An 18,616-nucleotide genomic window follows, 5' to 3' on the forward strand; every position below is an offset into this window, starting at 1 on the left:
ACAATGAAGAAATTATATTATTGGCCGAATTTGAAGAGAGACATAGCAGAGTTTGTGGCTAGGTGCTTGAATTGTAAGAAGATGTAGGCATAGTGTAAGCATCCAGCTCGACTGCTACAACTCAGTATGATTCCAAAGTGGAAATGGGGTGTTATTTCCATGGAATTTATCACAGGTTTTTTGAAGACAGTGAGACAACATGATTCCATCATGGTTGTGGTGGACAAGTTGATCAAGGTTGTGCACTTCATTCCAGTGAAGTCTACATTCTCAACTAGTGATGTAGCATAGGTACTCATCAGAGATGTGGTCATATTGCATGGATATCCAAAGAATATTGTGTCAGAAAATGATATGAAGTTCAATTCCAAGTTTTGGAAGGAGTTATTTGAAATTTTGGGCGTAGAGTTGGCCTTCAGTACAACTTATCATCCGCAGAAAGATAGAAAGATAGAGGGGGTCAATAGGATATTGGAGGACATATTGAGGATGTATGTGATGCATAAGTAGCAGAAGTGGGAAGAGTATCTTCCACTGGTACTGTTCTCTTATAACAATGGGTACCGGGGTCACTGAGGATGTGGCCCTTTGAGGTATTTTATGGGCGGAGTTGAAATAATCCCTTTACTTGGAGTGATCCAGTTAATAGGGTGTTGATTGGACCAGACATGTTGGCATATGTCAAGTGGGAAACGCTGGTAATTAAGAAGAATTAGAAAATAGAAAAAATATAGGAAGAAGAGATATGTAGATCAAAATAGGTTGTTCAAGGAGTTCGAGGGGGGGGGGAACAGGTGTACTTACACATCAAATCGAAGAAGATATCCTTACTAATTGGATCATGTGCCAAGTTGGCACCCTGATTTTATGGACCCTTTAGTGTTATTGAGAGGATAGGGCCAGTCGCCTGTCAACTTTCACTACCTATGATAGTGAAATTCCATGATGTTTTTCATGTGTCATTGCTTCAAAAATATGTTAAATATGTTGATCATGTGATTTATTGGTATGTATTGTAGGTGGAGTCAAAAGGAGAATTCTATCCAGAATTACAGTGCATTTTGTAGAGAAAGATGCTCATGGTCTGAAACTGAGAAATCAAGCAGCTTAAAGTGCAATGGAAGCACTTTGGGCCTAATGAAGCTACATGGGAGATGGAGGATCAGATGTGGACCATGTATCCTTCCTTATTTACTAGTTGAGAAGATGTTTTGGTATATGTCTTTGGTATATGGTTTTGGTACATGTTTTAGTGATGTTTGGTATATGTACATATGTATATGGATGTAAATACCGCCATGAGCTATGTTATAAAGATCAAATAAGTGGTATGGGTGTCATTTCATAATTATGTTATACTTGTTAGGTTGTCATGTTGGTCTACTTCTCGACAGGATGATCATTATAGATACTGCAATGAGCTAAGTTATAAAGCTCCATGGGAAGTATGTTTTTTTTTTACAACAGTATTGTGGTTATAGGTGTTGTTGAACACCAAGAACGGTGTTCCCCTAGGGGGAGGGTTATGTAAAAGACCAGGTGAAAATTCTAGGTAATAAAATTTAATAAAGGAAAAATAATAACCATGGTTGATGGGACACTTATTTCAAGCTGAATGTTGGGAAACATCATAATGATGGGGATCGCTTGTGATTGGTTAATGGCGAAAGAAATTGGAAAAGGAAATGGCTAAGGCTTTGGAAAGGAAAAATGGCATTTTGGATCATTTATTTATGAAAATAATGGAAATTACGAGAAAAGGGAGGTGAAAGGTCACGTGTCACATCTGAGTAGAAAAATGAAGGAAAATAATGGAAAATGAAGAAAATAGAGGCCTCATTGATAAAAAGGCTTCTAAGTATTAGTACACATACTTTTGTCAGTTCATTTTTGGATATCTCTCTGTATTTTCTCTCTCTCATACTCTTGGACACTTTGACTTTTCTTCGAGAAATCTTGGAGGGTTTGGCATACTTGGAGTTCTGGAGAAAGGAGTAAAAGGAATTGCAGGAAAGCGAAACAAGACATCAGGATCAGCAACTAAAATTGGTTTTTCTTGTACGTATCGAGGTGCATGTATGTTTTCCTCGCTAGTTTTGGCATGCACGACATATGAATGTGGTATATTGGTCATGATCTATGACTGGCAAGGAGGATTCCTAGATTCATAGTGGATTTGCCTAGCCTTGCCATTTCCTGGATAGTCATGGTGTTGTGTGTTTATTTCTTTTTTTTTTTTTTGGTTCTCATGTTTCCTTTAGCTTGGGTTGAGTTATTAGTTCCTAAAATCCCTGGTTGGACAAACTCTCTGGAAACCCTGTAACAACTTGGGTTGAGTTACTAGTCCTGGAAGCGTTGGTTGGAAAAATGATCTGAAAGCCCTTGGTAGTTTGAGTTACTAGTCCTAGAAGCCCTAGTTGGAAAAAATGCTCTAGAAGCATGACGATAGATGTGGGTTTAGTTACTAGTTCTAGAAGCCTTAGTTGGAACAAATTCTTTGGAGCCCTAGAAGGCTTGGGTAGAGACCAATTTGATGATTGTTTTGTGACATTCGACCATGAGGTGGAATCATTGTTTGATGGGTTGAGGTGGATGGCCTCTCGAAGCCCTCGATGGTTTTGGATTGATGTTTTTCATGAGATCCCACATTCATGCTTGGAATATTGCACGAGGGTGACTGGCTAAAGAGAGTTTTGGCTCAGCCATGTCTACTGTCAGGCCAGGAGGAAAATCCTCAAATGAGAATGTGTTTATTCATTTGGGTTGTTCATAGTTATATACATGAGGGAGTCACTCTTTAGTTTCATCTCTCGATGAATCTTCATTTTCTCTTATTAATTATTTACACTATTTACAATTGTTCACTGAATCCTAATGATTAGGTGTCAAAATCCCCCCATTTAATCTGAAGGGATGTTGGTGAGTCCAATCATCATTCTAAATATTTCAAGCTTTTCTCTTCCAAGCACTTTGGTGAAGATTTCTGCAATCTTCTCATTAGTGGAACAATGGCCAAGATGGATTGTTTTGGCCTCAACACGATGTCAAATCAAATGATATTTTGTATTGATGTGCTTCGTTCAACCATGGAACTTTGGGTTCTTGGCCTACTTTATTACAGAGGTATTTTCAATCATGAGTGGAGTTGAATGTACTTAATTTACCTACAAATCTTCCAGAATTTTATTGAGCCACACAATTTCTTTTGTTGCCTCAGTTGCTGCCACATATTCTACCTCTATTGTGGAATCCACTGGAACTAATTGTTTGCATGATCTCTAGGAGACAGCTCCTGATCCAAGACTAATAGCATAACCAAAAGTAGATACCGTAGTTTCTTTGTCTCCATCGAAGGCTAAATCAGAGTATCCAATCAAGCTGAAGTCGTCCACTTGTGTATACTTGAGTCAAAATCCTTGAGTTCCCTTCATGTACTTTAGAACTCTTTTTACAGCAGACCAATGTCCCTCACAAGGCTTTTGCAAAAACCTAGAGAGGGTTCCAACAACAAACGAAATGTCAGGTCTCATAGTAGTCAAGTAGTTGAGACTTCCTACAAGTTGTCTATACTTTGTTTCATCCTCAAATTCTTTTCCTTTAATGGATGTGAGCTTTAAGTTTCGTTCCATTGGAGTAGTTAGAGGATTGCATTCATTCATCCCAAAGTTGTTCAATAGATCTCCAATGTACTTATTTTGAGAAAGGAAAATAGACTTTAGACGTTGAGTTACTTCAATACCAAGATAGTACTAAACATAGCCCAAATCAATCATTTGAAAACCTTTCCTCAATTCCTTCTTTATCGATGCAACGTATCTCTCATTGTTCCCTATCATCAAAATATCATCTACATATACCACAATATATACAACCATTTTACCAACTTTCTTGACAAATAAATTTGTATCATCAAGATCATAATGTTTTAAATTGAGTTTCAGAAGATGCTCAGTTAATTTTTCATACCAGGCTCACGGTGCTTATTTGAGGCTATACAAGGATTTCACAAGTTTGCATACTTTATGTGTTGATTTAAAGATGATCTGAGGTTGTCATTGATGTCAAACCAATAAGCACCAGGGGCTACCCTGATCTTGCAAAGGAATTTTGACTTGACAACTTACTCTATTTTGAGTTAAGGATATTCTTAATGGATTCTACTCGTCGAGATGTTTTTTTTTATATATGACACGCCAAGTAATTCTTCATGGTATGACAAATATTCATGTTTGAAGTTAGTAACCCCAGTTAGTGGGCTAAAACCCTATGGGGTTGTGGCATGGCACTCATAATTGGTTTTGGTCATTGAATAGTCAATAATTAATAATTTTTTAAGCTTCTAAAATCCCTCCAACATCCTCTATAGAATCCCCTCTCAAGTCTATAAAAAGAAATCTCATATATCCTCAAAATGAAGTGATCGTGGAATTTTTGCTATAACTTCATTTCTGCGAAGTCTTAGATTCTAAAATGAAACCCCATTTGATTCACAATCCTAATGAACGTCATTACTGAATTTCAGATCTTGGTTCGCTATATTTTCGGAGATATGATCTGTGGAAGTTAGGGTTTTTGATCCCAACTGGGATGAAGGTTAAAGAATTTATTAGAAAAGTGTTCGGTGGTTTTTGACCAGGAGGGGGTTTTCCACCTAAAATCTTTGTGCCTCTTGGGTTCTGTTATTTAATGTTATTTCTACATAAACCTTAATAATAATTGAAGATTAACTAATGCTCTAAAAAGATTTAAAAAGTGCTAATTTCTAAGGAATATTGATTCACCCCCCCCCCCCCCCCCCCCAGTATTTTCCAACATTATGTTCATGTCCTTTCACAGCAAATCCTTCAGGCTGGGACATAGAAACATTATTTTTTTATATCTGTATTCAAGAAATCATTTTCTACATCCATTTGATGGAATTTCCAACCATTCTAAGCTGCTAGGGAAAAGAGTGTCCAGATGGTAGCCCACTTTGCTATGGGGGAAAAAGTCTCCTCATAATCGACCCCTTCCTTCTGTGAAAAACCTTTTGCCACAAGCTTGGATTTGTTCTTTTCAAGTGAGCCATCAGCTTCATACTTGTTCTTATAGACCCACTTGCAGCCAATTAGTTTGGTTCCCAATGGAGGATTAGCCAGCTTCCAAGTTCCATTCTTTATCAAGGCATCATACTCCTTTTGCATCACTTCTTTCCATTCATCATGAGAAGCAGCTTCTTTGAAGGAAGTTGGTTCAAAATATGTAGAAAAATTTCATTCACAATCATAAGAAATGTCCATATCAATAGGTGAATCAAAGTCATCTATATCACCTCCATTTTTCTAGGTTGAATTTCTTGTTCCTTTCTTTCCAACCTCATCAGGATGAACACTTTCAAGTGTCTTTGTTAGCCACTTTGGGGGACCTTTCTGAGATGGTCCAGGATGCTCAGTTGATTGAGTTGTGATTGAATCAATATTGAGTCTCCCAAATTTGTCAATCACATCACTCAAGGTATCATCAGTGGTTGGATTTTCATGCGAGGAAGAGAGTGCTTCAGAAGAAGATTCCACGGGTTGATCCAGTATAGGAATCCCCCCTTTAAGATGTGGAATCTGATTATCAAATTCTTGAAATGATGTTTCATTTGAAAATCTATCCAAGTGATCAAGTTGTCGCTCAACAACATTATCAGCTTTGGATGATTCAAGAAATATTACATCTCTAGATACAACAAACCTTTTATTGACTTCATCATTCAGATGTTATGCTTTGGAGGTGTTTGAATACCCCAATAAGATACACTTACGACTCCTTGCACCAAGTTTGTTTCTATGTACCTTTGGTATCAAGGCATAACAGGTGGAACCAAAGACCCTGAGATGCTTTACTGAAGGAATGTGCCCATACCACATTTCATAAGGAGTCTTGTTTCTAATATCATTATATGGACATCTATTCTTTACATATACAACACATAGAACTGCATCAACCCAAAACATCAATTTTACATTCTTGAAAAACATCATGGAGCACACCATATTTAAGATTGTCCTATTCATTCTTTCAACTACTTCATTATGTTGGGGATTATAAGGCATAGTTGTTTGATGTTTGATCCCATGTTGGCGAAGATAGTTTTCAAATTCATTTGAAGTGTATTCTTTTCCATTATCAGTGCAAATAGAGCCAATATGAGATTGTGCATCATTTTCAATCCATGTATGAAAGTTCTTGAATGTTTGAAAAGCATCAGATTTGTTCTTCAATAAATAAACCCAACACATTCTGGTGTAGTAATCAATAAATGTCATCATATATTTATTTACATTTGCAGAAGGAACAAGCATTGGACCACATAAATCTAAATGAATGAGTTCAAGTTTTTTATGTGCTCTCGAATGTGAATCATGAAAAGATTGTTTGCTATACTTTCCTAGAATGCAATCATCAAATTGCTTAAGTTTCCTAGGAATTGTAGGCAAACCAGTAACATCATTTTTCTTCAACAAGCCGAGGCTGTCATACTTCAAGTGTTCAAATCTAGCATGCCATAATAAACTTGATGGAAATGTACCTTCATCGTGAGAATTGTATGAGAAATTTTGTGCAGGAGTAGAGGTACTTTGCAGCTTGACAAGCCTTTCTTCTTCTATCCCCGTCATGACAGGTGAGTGATCTAATGCTTTTCTCACCTCAACCTTGCCATCAAACATATGAATGGAGTGTCCTTGTTGGTGGATGTGAACCAAGGACAAGAAGTTTATCCTTAGTTGTGGGAGATATAAAACATCATGCAGAAGAAATTCTAGAAGGCCAGGAAATTTAAGCATGATTATGCCAAGCCCAAATGGCTTGAGTTTTGATTTGTCTACAAATTATATTGCTCCATTAACATTTTCATTAAATTCTCCAAAAAATTCTCTTCTAAAAGTCATGTGGCAAGTTTCTCCTGAATCAAGAAACCAATCATTTTTCCAAGAAGCAAGTGAAGCATTAAATAAGTCTTCATTTACTTCAATATTACCATGTGCCACAACATAGTGAGCGGATTTAGGTGCTTCACCTTTCCTTTTGTCATTAATTTTACCTTTGGCTTGGTTTATTTCTTGCTCAATTCTATCCGAAGGAAACTTGCATGTGGATGCGTCATGTGATCCATCTCTATTGCAACGTATGCAATGCAAATATGATTTTTCTCCTTGAGAGTGTCTACCTCACCGTGCCTCTGAAATTTCTTCTTCCTCTTCCTCTTCGACCACCTCTTCCTCTGGAAGAATGTTGAGCAAGAGTATTCTCTCTATGTGCAAGACACACATCCTCTTTTGAAGGCTAAGGATTTGTATTCTTCCCAAAATATTTCTCTCTTTCAGCAAATTTTTTCACAATGGAGTCAAAGGTAATTTCTTTGAGGTTTCCATCTACTTGCAATGACTTGAGATAATTCGAGTAAGTGGGATAAAGTGCCTTGAAAAAAGCTATAAGAGGAATGTCTAGTTTAACATTAGTGAATTTGATATCATGCATAATATATTTTACCTCTGATGCAAGAGAAAGACGATCATCATTTTGTAATTCAAGGCTAAACAATTTAATCATGAGTTGAACAACTTCAAGTGCAAAGTGTGAGTCATAGAGTTCCTTTAGTTTTTGTAAGGCTTCGAAAGCATTTGAAAATGGAAAAATATGGCGACTCACCTCTTAATTTAATAATGCTGCAATCAAGGCATAAGCCTTTTTGTTCTTATTTTCCCAAATGGTGAATTCCTTGTCTGAGGTAGGCTATTCTCGTTCTTTGTCTCCATCTCCAACACACACTCCTTTCCATGGCTCATTAAAAATGAGAATGTGTTTGATTTTCTACAACCATTCTCAATAGTTCTACTTACCGATGAAAACCACTCCCATAATAGATATCAATGAATGCATTTTTAAAAAACCATGTACTGTAAAAATACTTCTGGTGGAAAAAAATGCAGTTCTAGTGTAAAATTGGGAAAAAAATCACTTTGATATATAGGACAGAGGTATTTTGTGGGGGAGGTATTGTATGGGGGAGGGGTTATATAGGGGGAGGTAGTATATGGGGGACGTGTTAATGCATGGGGTTATAACTGTCGGGGTTATGAACTGGGGGAGGTATTAACTATGTACTGAATAGAGGCGAGAGTGTTATATAATGGAGGCAGGAGTATTAACTATGAGGAGGAGTTACGATATAACAGAGGCGTTATATGTATGTTAGAGTATACATTATAACTAGGAGCAGAGTATGGTATGCCAGGTTGGTAACCAAGATTCGGGAAATTTGTTTCAATACAAACAGAAGAAGGTGTGTTTAGGATTATGGCATGGCAAATATACGTTACCACCAATGCATCAATATTCAAAGGAGCCAATGGAAACTATGAGGTGAGAGGTGCTAATGAAGTTATAGGTCGAGCCAGCATACAACATAAAAGGAGTGTGAGAATCCAACATTAAATGTAACATATGGGAGCAGAGGTATGCATTCAACAGTGAAATGAATTGTGATTGTTGGGCCAACACAGGTGAATGTGCCCAATGTAATCTAATTCAATGTATTACAGTGATATGGACATCACTCAACGGACTAATACCACAACATTCAACATAATACAATACCACAACAGAGTAACACCAGTGATATAGTATGCAGGTTATATAAAACATTTAACATATCCCAAAGCTCAACGCAGTCACAATCACAATGCCTTTAGTCGACTGGTTATTCTCACCGCACCAATGTACATGAATCCTCCACAGCTTTTAATCCTTCCTCTATTCCACACAAATATTGGAGTAATGGTAGAGGTGTCAGTTATGCAAATGATGCAGAACATAGGAAGAAGGGGCAGAATAGGCAGAATGGGAGTTACAAAGTAGAGAGAGGCCAAAAAATGGTGCCGGCTCTAATACCATGTCAAGCCAGGAGATAATTCGTCAAATGAGAATGTGTTTATTCATTTTTGTTATTCATAGTTATATACATGAGGGAGTGGCTCTTGATTTTCATCTCCGATGACTCCCCATTTTCTCTTATTAATTATTTACACTATTTACATTTGTTCACCTAATCCCTATGATTAGGTTTCAACATCTATAGTCAAGTGGTTCGTGGAAGTCCCACAACTAGTTGGCATTTGCATCATTAATATGAGGTTATTTCTCCTTGTTATTATATGAGTATTGTTCTGGTTTATATGTGTATTTTATGGCTGATGTATGCTTGAGATTTTTTTTGTTATTATGTTGGCTATAAGCATGTTTTATGATAGTGATGTTGTGTGCCTCTCCTCATGCTTTTATTTGTAAATGAATGAACAATTTATCCATGACCTAATAGATGATGATGCAACTAATGATATAAGGGAACAATGCTTCTTGGTGATTCTCAGATAAGTATGAGACCCTTATGCTGAGATCTGTTATTTACACCTATAGATTACAAATTTGTGACATGTTTGACAAAATGCCACTCATGTCTAGTAGGGGTCTAGTCAAGCCCTTTTTCAAGTAATTGCATTTGTATCATCATTCCACTACTATCTTTATGTTCTAAAGGTATCATTTAGTTCTGGGTAGTGACCTGGGCTCTGGTCCTAAAAACATGGCTCAAATCCTAGGGGTGCTTAACACTGAGAAAAATAGTCCCTAAATGCTAGCATACCATGATTTGGGAGAATCTAGAGCCTCCTCGACGCATGTATTCCAATATCAGGGGAGTGTCTAGGGGTTAATTTTTCTAAAAGCTAAGTGGGACTTACGGGCTGGTTACCTGAGAGGTTGGGATCATTCCTGAGAGTCTTGATGTTGTTGTTGAAGGTCTGTATGGTGCTTTTTTGTTGGGTCCGCATCCTTAACATCACTTAGGAGGTAGAATTATATCATAGTAACTTATCGTCACATGTTTACCCCAGTTGGTTAGTTACTTGGGTGGATGTGGGAAGAGGGTGTTACAACCAACATGAATAATGTCCTAAGTTTTCTTATGATCTTCAATGTTCCAAAGAAGAATTCCATTCAAAAATATAATTGGGTCAATCAACCTCTAAGTGAGCCACCTCCAATGCACAAATGCATCATGGTCCATATAGGAGCTAGTACCCCAAATTTCATGAAGCTCCCCTTAACATTATGTAAACACTTTTAGAGTAACCTCGAAAGCTAATAATCGAATCTTAAAAGAATGTTGACTGTTGACCACCTATGAATCTAATGAAACATAACCGTCAATCATAAATTACTTGACTAACACTATCATTCCTCAAATCAATGCCATGGAAAGAAATATTTGGACACCAGATCCTGATATATTAAAGATGTCCTACAATTATAATCACATCTACACATAATACCAAGACAACTTGATTAGATCTATCAAAATAAAAAAAGATAACAATTGTCAAAGCTCAACTCATAAATCTTGAAATTGGAAGCTCCTAGTATACATAACAACTCAAATAGGGCTATCAACAACATGTGAACATTAAAATTCCCCCCTTGCACATCTAAAAACTACTAGCTACTAAAGAACCAACCTAAGCTAGTGCAACTTCATCTACTTGAAATAATGTCGAAGAAAGAGTACCATTGAGGTGAACTCCTCCTATTTTGGAAAAAAATCCTTGTCACTGCAATCTGCAACACTCCCATCAATTGCAAGCTTCAAATAAACCCTTGATTTTGCAATAGCTTTTGAACATGTCACCTAGCATCTTTCCATGCATGTGCCTCCTCAACTCTAGAAGGTTCATCTAGTTTCTAATTAGAACATAGAATCTCAACAGATCAACAAGTAACCTGTAAATTCCACCTGTCAAATACCTTGTTAACCTCAAGTTTATATTTATACATAGAGTTTTGTCCAAATATCACTAAACATTGATCCATGTTTTCTGTTGGCACATGTTGAAGAGATATACTGCACAAGTTAGATGACAAATTTTCTATTGTTATATATCATCACATTATATTGATTGACAAAGCTTCTTCATTGCGAGTGACCTATTCTAGTCAAGTTGATATTTTGATCTGATACAAGTTATGGTACACTTTATCTATATATTGTGGTACTAATATATTTTTGTTTCTCCTAAAGAAAAGATGCATGTTCTATGCATGTAACTTTCTTTCAAAATTTGTAAGAATTATGGAAGTTATTCCAATATTTCATTCTTCATGGACATATTGTTACATTAAAAAAATAGAGCATGTGTTGAACATATGAATGCTTTCTATGGGATAATGTCTGGCATGTTGTATTGCACGGAATCCCTTCTATGTTGGCATTGGTTGCCTCATAAGATGTATCTCTAGATTTTTTGTACGAATCTTTTTGTTTAACCATTATTTCAGTTAATGAGACAATATCAAATGTTTATATTTAAGTCACAAATTAAATCTCCTAATAACATAGACCTTAAAAGGTCTTGAAAGTTTGGTACAACAAAGTTAATTGTTGTGGAATTTGGTTATACAACATTTGGCGAGATGACTATTTTTCATTATTTGAAATGAATTTTTTAATATATAAATGGATTTAGAGCCCTAAAAAATCCTTGAGGAACTCTTTTTTATAGATTTCACAACTCAAGTATGTGCTTCCAACAATGTTTGGCCAAATTTTGGGAAAAATTCATCCAAAATAATGCCTAGGAAAGGGAAAAAACATAGAACACTTAGACTATGATTTATATTGTTGTCATATAATATTTTTTCATGGTTTCTTGCCTCACATTTTAATTTAATTGTTTTTTTTAGTGTTTTCTGCAAACATGCTTCTAGAATCCTTTCAAATGTTTTTCAAGGATAACTGTAGCTAAAATAAATATATGTAGAAGAATTTTAGTTTAGAAATTTATAGAATGTCACTCATTTACATTCCAAAACTAAAGAAAGAGGATACTATGAATAGTTTTGTACTAAGGTCAACCGTGTTGATGTAGGTAAATGAAAAGGAGAAGAAATACATGTACTTTTTTGGTAATATATCAATGTGGTTTGGGCTTGATTTCTTACGAATTTCACCCCTGTAGATGAATCAGATAATGTTATTACTATTTTGATAAAATTCATAGGTGTATTATTGAAATATATAGGTTAATAAGTTCTAATAAGTGTGCTTGGAGATATTTATGTGTCATCCACCACTTGAACTCCATTGCTGACATTTTTTGTTCTTGTCTATAACATTATTACCAATTATTTTAACATGAATGCATGCATAAGTGATTAAGATATTTATTAATTCTTTGTTCCCTTGAAACACAAGTTTCAACTTCCAATCATGCTCTTTGATTACTCATTACTTCATTTCATAAATCCATTTAATATCACTTTCCAAAATCAATAATAGTATATTTAATCCCAAAGTTATCTTAAGGCCTTCTACAAATACCTATGCAAAATTGTTAGAAGTTGTTCCCACATTTATGAAAAAAGGATAATAGTTGTATAACAATAACAATGATAAAACTATATTGCTATTATAATAATTCAATAATAAATTATATTTTGTTTAATATAAGTATTATTCAATCCCATTGTAAAGAATTTTATCACTTCAAAACCAATTTAAAACCATTTGTTTATCCAAATTTTAAACGAAGGGTATAATGTATTGTGAAGCTCCAATTATTTGAAAGAAGCATGTGTTAATTATTATCCCTCTGCCAAAGGTAGAAATTTTCAAAAGAAATGCAAAGATGTGCGCTAGTGCAAGTCACTAGCTAACATTGGGTGGACAACCAATGATGTTATAGCATAGTAAATTGAGGAGGAACATCATAAGGAGTCTGAGGGTCTTCCCATAGGAACACTATTGAGTGGGGTCATGGCATGAAACTAGGACATGGTATAGGACACACGTGAGGAAATATGTTTCATTAAAAACAAACATTGGATAGGAACATTTTAAACATAACTAGAGTTAAATATTTTTACATGGGGGTGAATGAAAATGAGGACATGATGAGTACTAGAGTTAAAAATGTGTACATGGTGTTGGCACTCGTTTTTTATCAAAATTTTCTTATTAAAATCCACATAATTTCCATCATTTTCCACATTATATCATCCAAATACACCTTATTTTGACCATATTATGCATATTCAGGTATATAAATTAAGTTTTGCAATTTTTAGATGTTTTTACAAAAATTGGGTTTTAAGTGCATTTTTGGATAGGATCCGAAATTCCCATAATGACTTCATCGATGTCATACTTACAGGACACCTGGGCACGAGCTGAGAACATTTCTAGAAAGCTTGGGAACTAATATTTAATGAAATCCTATTAGTTCGGTCAGACTAATCTTAAACAGGCCCAGTCAAAGCTGCTCAAACATGACCCATTGTCGAGAACATCCCTAGGAAATAGGCCAAAATTAGTGATTTTTGGGATTTTTCCAAATTTTGTGTAACTGAATGGGTGGATTTGACCAAGATAGATGGGATTAGGATAGATAAGGTTGTTAGAGACTTTTTAGTCAAGTTTGTTTATTATTTCTCTATTTAAGCCAAGACTATTGAAGGCTTAAGCAGGTAGAATTTATGTAATCTGATTTTGAGACTCTTTGAAGACTGAAAGTTAATTGAAGAACATGTTTCATTTCAATTTGTTGTTCATGCTTGGTTGATTTGCTGAAGTTTCTGTAGCTGAGATTTCTTCAAGTGTGCAAGGCAAGGGTGGAGGACCCCCACACCAAGCTAAGTGCACTTCTTGGTTAAATTTTCATAGTTTTCATAAATTAGTTCTTGTTTCAAATGTATTTAGATGTGTGATGATTGCTGAATGAATATTGGTTTAATTATAATCTACATATGAAGGGACACACATGAATTTAAGTTAAATTCCCCTTCTATTTGATCTTGAACTAAAACTGAATTTCATTCTCCATTTCTCATTTGAAGTTATTTCTGCACTTCTGGTTTGAATTAATGGTGATTATGATAGAGTAGAATTGTGAAGAAAGACAACCTGGTCTTGCTTAGTTAGGAGCCTCTTCTTTTACATCTTCTGCATCATAAACCATTTTTAATTAGTTCTTTTGCATTTCTCTTCATGTAAATAGTATTGTAGGGAAGGACAACCAGGTTCTTCAAAGTTAGGAGCCTCATCCCACATATTATTTAAGTGAATTAGAAATTACTTAATTAGAGTTTATATTTGTAGTATGTGTTTGTCTTAATATTTCTTTTTCATCTTCTAAAATTGACTACCACTAGAATCCAAACTTTGGACATGCTTCTAAGCTTACAAGCCTGGATTGATAATTAAATACTTGTGTTAATTTACCTAGTAAATTGACCCAACATTTTGGCACCATTACCAATGAAGAATAATTCAATATAGTCAATTAGGAAGATGAAAAAATAAAAATAAAAATAAAACAACAACAAAACATAAAAAATAAAAAACAAAAGCACTTTTCATTACGGTTATTCATGCTTAAACATAGAAATTAGGAAGGTAGATTCCAAAACAAAACCCCCAAACCACTAATAAAAACACACTAACTACTAAATCCATTTGAAAAGCAAGATTTACAAAACATGATGTTAAATAAATCATTTAGAGAAGGAGGGTATGCCACCACAAGAATATTCTCAAATCCTTGTCCACAATTTAGAATGCTCACTAGGGATGAATCTTCATTTCAAAGGATAGAAGAGCAACAAAGTATCCATCAAGAGGATCCACAAGAAGAGAACCTAGAAGCTTCTTCTAGTTATCTTTGTAAGGAGATAAATGCATTATGGATCGCATGCGATGAAGTTCAAACAATAGAGCTAGAAATTGAAGAATTTATAGACGATCCCTTGTACATTCATGATTTTGAACATGTTCCACAAGAAGAACTTTGTGATATGATAGTTGAGAAAAATAAAAAACTTAAATATCAAATTAAAACTTGGTTTCAACTAGCCATTAGGCCACAACAACACTCCATTTTTCAACATTCTTTAGCATCAAATCTTTATGATCAAATAATTTTTCATGTCCAAACATTCATTAAAGTATATTTTTCAAATTTGGATGTGAGTTTACTCATGATCTTGTTATGAAAATGGATGCATTGGAAATTCTCTTATACTTGAGAGAATGACTTATTTTTCTACAATAGAGTAGGATAGAATAACATAAATAAAAAAAATAGGTAAAATGATTTCATAATAAGACTTTTGGTTTAAATTCTCATGAATAAAATTTCACATCATTGTTCAATACTCATTTGAAAGGATTACATGGCAAAATGCAGTAAGAACAATCATATTTTGGGTAACCATATAGAAACATTTTGAAATCATGTTTTTTTTCAATATATCTCTTGAAATCTAGTTTTTGAATCCATTTTTAAATTTTCAAATTATATCACAAATAAAAATGTGATCAAAATCAAAACTAGGTCTCAAGTGAAATGTTGAGGACAGAGTTAGTACAGACTTGATTTGAGGTGTCTAATGGAAACCTTTTTACCTGATATTCATAGGGAAGATAGCCCTTTCAATATAGTTTCCAAATCAATTTTAATCACCTAAATCGGGTATCATATGAAAAAGTTATTCTTGAAATACCAACTACTTCTCAAAAAATCTGCATGGTGACAAATCTAGACTTTGACTGTTCATTGGGATATTTAACATACCAAATCATCTTATTTTGAAAAATTGTTTATATGGGAGCTATATATTCAAGTCTATATCAATACACAATTTGAATCATCCCATTCGGAGGTCAAGAGAAAACATTATTCCACATTTAGTGACTGCATGTCTTCAAATCAACACAATAAAACTTTGTCTCCTAGGTCTGTTCATCACCAATTTTGTGATATCAAACTTAATGATTTTAAAACATGTTTCTATTGGATAGAAAAAAGTGAATCTATTTTAATCTCCAAGTGTAATCACATTGATCCTATATTTAACTAAGGAGTTACACTTCAAATAGTGATTGTTTGTCTAGTAAGAAATCACAAGCAACTTTATCAAACATGGTACTCTTTATCATTTTTAGCATATCATTTCAAACCATTCTGAAAATCTGTTTATAATGGAAGTAGCCATATAAATTCAATTTAAATTTGATTTGGAATCATTCTAAATGGACATAAAACAAATATTTTTTGAACAAAATACCACTAGGAGGTCTAGGCTGACCACCATTCTTCAAGGGGTAAATAAATGCATTTTCTTTGTATATCATCTTTGGAATTGTTTTATAAGTAATGATTGTAATTACTTTACATATTTCTTGGAAGAAGAGAGACTATACACCTCCTTTCCTCCATCATCTAATATTGTATTGCAGGCAAATGCTATGCTTTTGTAGGTTATAAGAAGAATTAAAGAGTGAACTCCATGGATGAAGGACTTTTTAAAGTCAAAATTCATATTTCTTAAAATGAATACAAATATTCAATTCAAAGTAAATTGGAATTCACATGATGTTGAGTTCATTCAAAGAAACTCAAAACTCATGAAGCTTACTTTTAGTTACTGACCAACAACACCAACAACCCTACAACATGAATTGAGATCGAGGAAAAAGGCATGAAGCTAATAACCAGAAGAAAAAGTCAGGTTCTGTACCATTACAAGTCACATTCATTGCCTAAGAAGCCTTTCATAAGCCATATTATTCATGATTTTATCCATCATCCGTATTGTATGTTAAAGCTCCATGATCATGCATGTTGAAGTCTTGACTTATTATCTACCTATCTATCCATTTACTACTAGATCACGACTTCCACCTAACCTATTTTCATACTTCGCTACTCTATTACACCCCACTCCCATCCAAAAAAAAATAGAAAAAGAACAAAAATAATAAAGGATTTTGGTTGTGAAAATCTAGGAAACTGGCATAACACAAACTCGAATTCATATAGGAAAACCAACTTGTTTGGCCAATATGAATTCTCTATTTTGTTTTACTCTTACTTGTGTTTGATTTTGTGGAAATAATCCTTCAATAAATTCAAGACTTGAGGACAAGTCTTAACATAAACAAGGGGGGAGTTTGTAATAAAACTACGCAAATAGTTTGAGCAACTGAATTGCAGAAGGGCCCTGAATATATTGTGCAGAAGGGACCTGATACATCATCGAAAACATTGTGCAGAAGTGTTAAAATTGGTAACTAGGGCCAAACTCCATGTGGGTCATATTATTTATGGCAGCTAATATTTTTATTAGATCCCTCTCATTGAGAGGTGTAGGATTGATCTAAAGATCATCCAATTCCGATAAGCATTTATGAAGTTATGAATTTATTTATGTTATGGACAAATTGTTAAGTCGGTCAGCAACTTATATAGGCTCAGAAGCCCAACAGTCATGTCTATTCAACCTCTACGTTTTAGTATAAATAGAAGAGGACTTCAAGTCATTTCTACACACTCTTGGATCTCTTCCTCTCTCTACTTGTCTTTGGGATTTAGTAGGAGGAGAGATCCTAAGGAAAAGCTGAAACTGTCGAAAAAGCTAGAAATGCTAGAAAAGCTAGAAATATTGGAAAAGCCAGAAAAGCGGGAATAGCTAGAAAAGCTGAAAAAGCTGGAACTGCCGAAAAAACTAGAAAAGCTGGAAAAGCCAGAAAAGCTAGAACTACCAGAAAAACCAGAATAGCCAGAAAAGCTATAACTACTGGAAAAGCTGGAAAAGCGGGAAAAGTTGGAATTATTGGAACTACAAGAAAAGCCAGAAAATCTGATACTTCCGGAAAATCCAGAACTGCTGGAAAAGCCAGAACTACCGGATAAGACGAAAATGCTGGAAAGCCCGGAAATACCGAAAAAGCCAGAAATACTGGAAAAGCCAGAAAAGCCATAAAAGCTAGAAAAGCCAGAAATGTCGAAACTGTCAGAACTGTCGAAAAGGCCGGAACTACCAGAAAGGCCGAAACTGCTGGAAAAGCCAGAACTACCGGGAACTATCGAAACAGCCGAAGCATCTGTCTCCGAAGGAAGGCAACATGATGTATGAGATCACGGGCAGCATAATAAGCAGCATGATGATATGAGCTTGGGCAGCATAATGATGCATGATGATATGAGTATGGGCAGCATGATGTATGAGATCATGGGCAGCATAATAAGTAGTATGATGATATGAGCATGGGTAGCATAATGATGCATGATGATATGAGCATGGGTAGCATAATGATGAATGAGATCATGAGCATGGGCAGCTTGATGATGAATAATACAATGGAAGATGCAGCGTGATGAGCAGCATGAAGATGAGAGCAGCTCAGTCATCAAGGTTCATCACATGTGATAGTACAACAAGGTGTCACATGGTAATGTGCATCAAATAGATGAGATGTAGCACCATGATAGGTGAACGAGTCACCTTAGAGAATCAGTTGAAGCAATATGTCTTCAACTGATCTCATGCCAATATCAAAAGTCAAAGTGATTGACTTCTATTGTAAATGTACTATCTCTCTCACTTTCTTTGTTGAACTTTGAAGAACATAAAAGAAGAATTAATCAAGGGTTTCCCCACATTGTGGGGTTTGTCCCTGGCTAGCGCCACATCTTGTGTCCTCTTGTCTTGGATCATCTTTTGTGATTTATATTTATGTTCTATCTGTAGTTTACTT

General features: G+C 35.0%; 1 pseudogene; it reads left to right on the top strand.

The window, feature by feature from the left end:
• Nucleotides 1–8,325: 8,325 nt before the first annotated feature.
• Nucleotides 8,326–18,616, top strand: part of LOC149238541 (uncharacterized) — a 45,753-nt pseudogene continuing 35,462 nt past the window's right edge.

This window comes from Pinus tabuliformis, chromosome 8, assembly GCF_031772625.1.
Source record: "Pinus tabuliformis cultivar Carrire ecotype Pingquan chromosome 8, CPIR1, whole genome shotgun sequence".
NCBI classification, from domain to species: Eukaryota; Viridiplantae; Streptophyta; class Pinopsida; order Pinales; family Pinaceae; genus Pinus; species Pinus tabuliformis.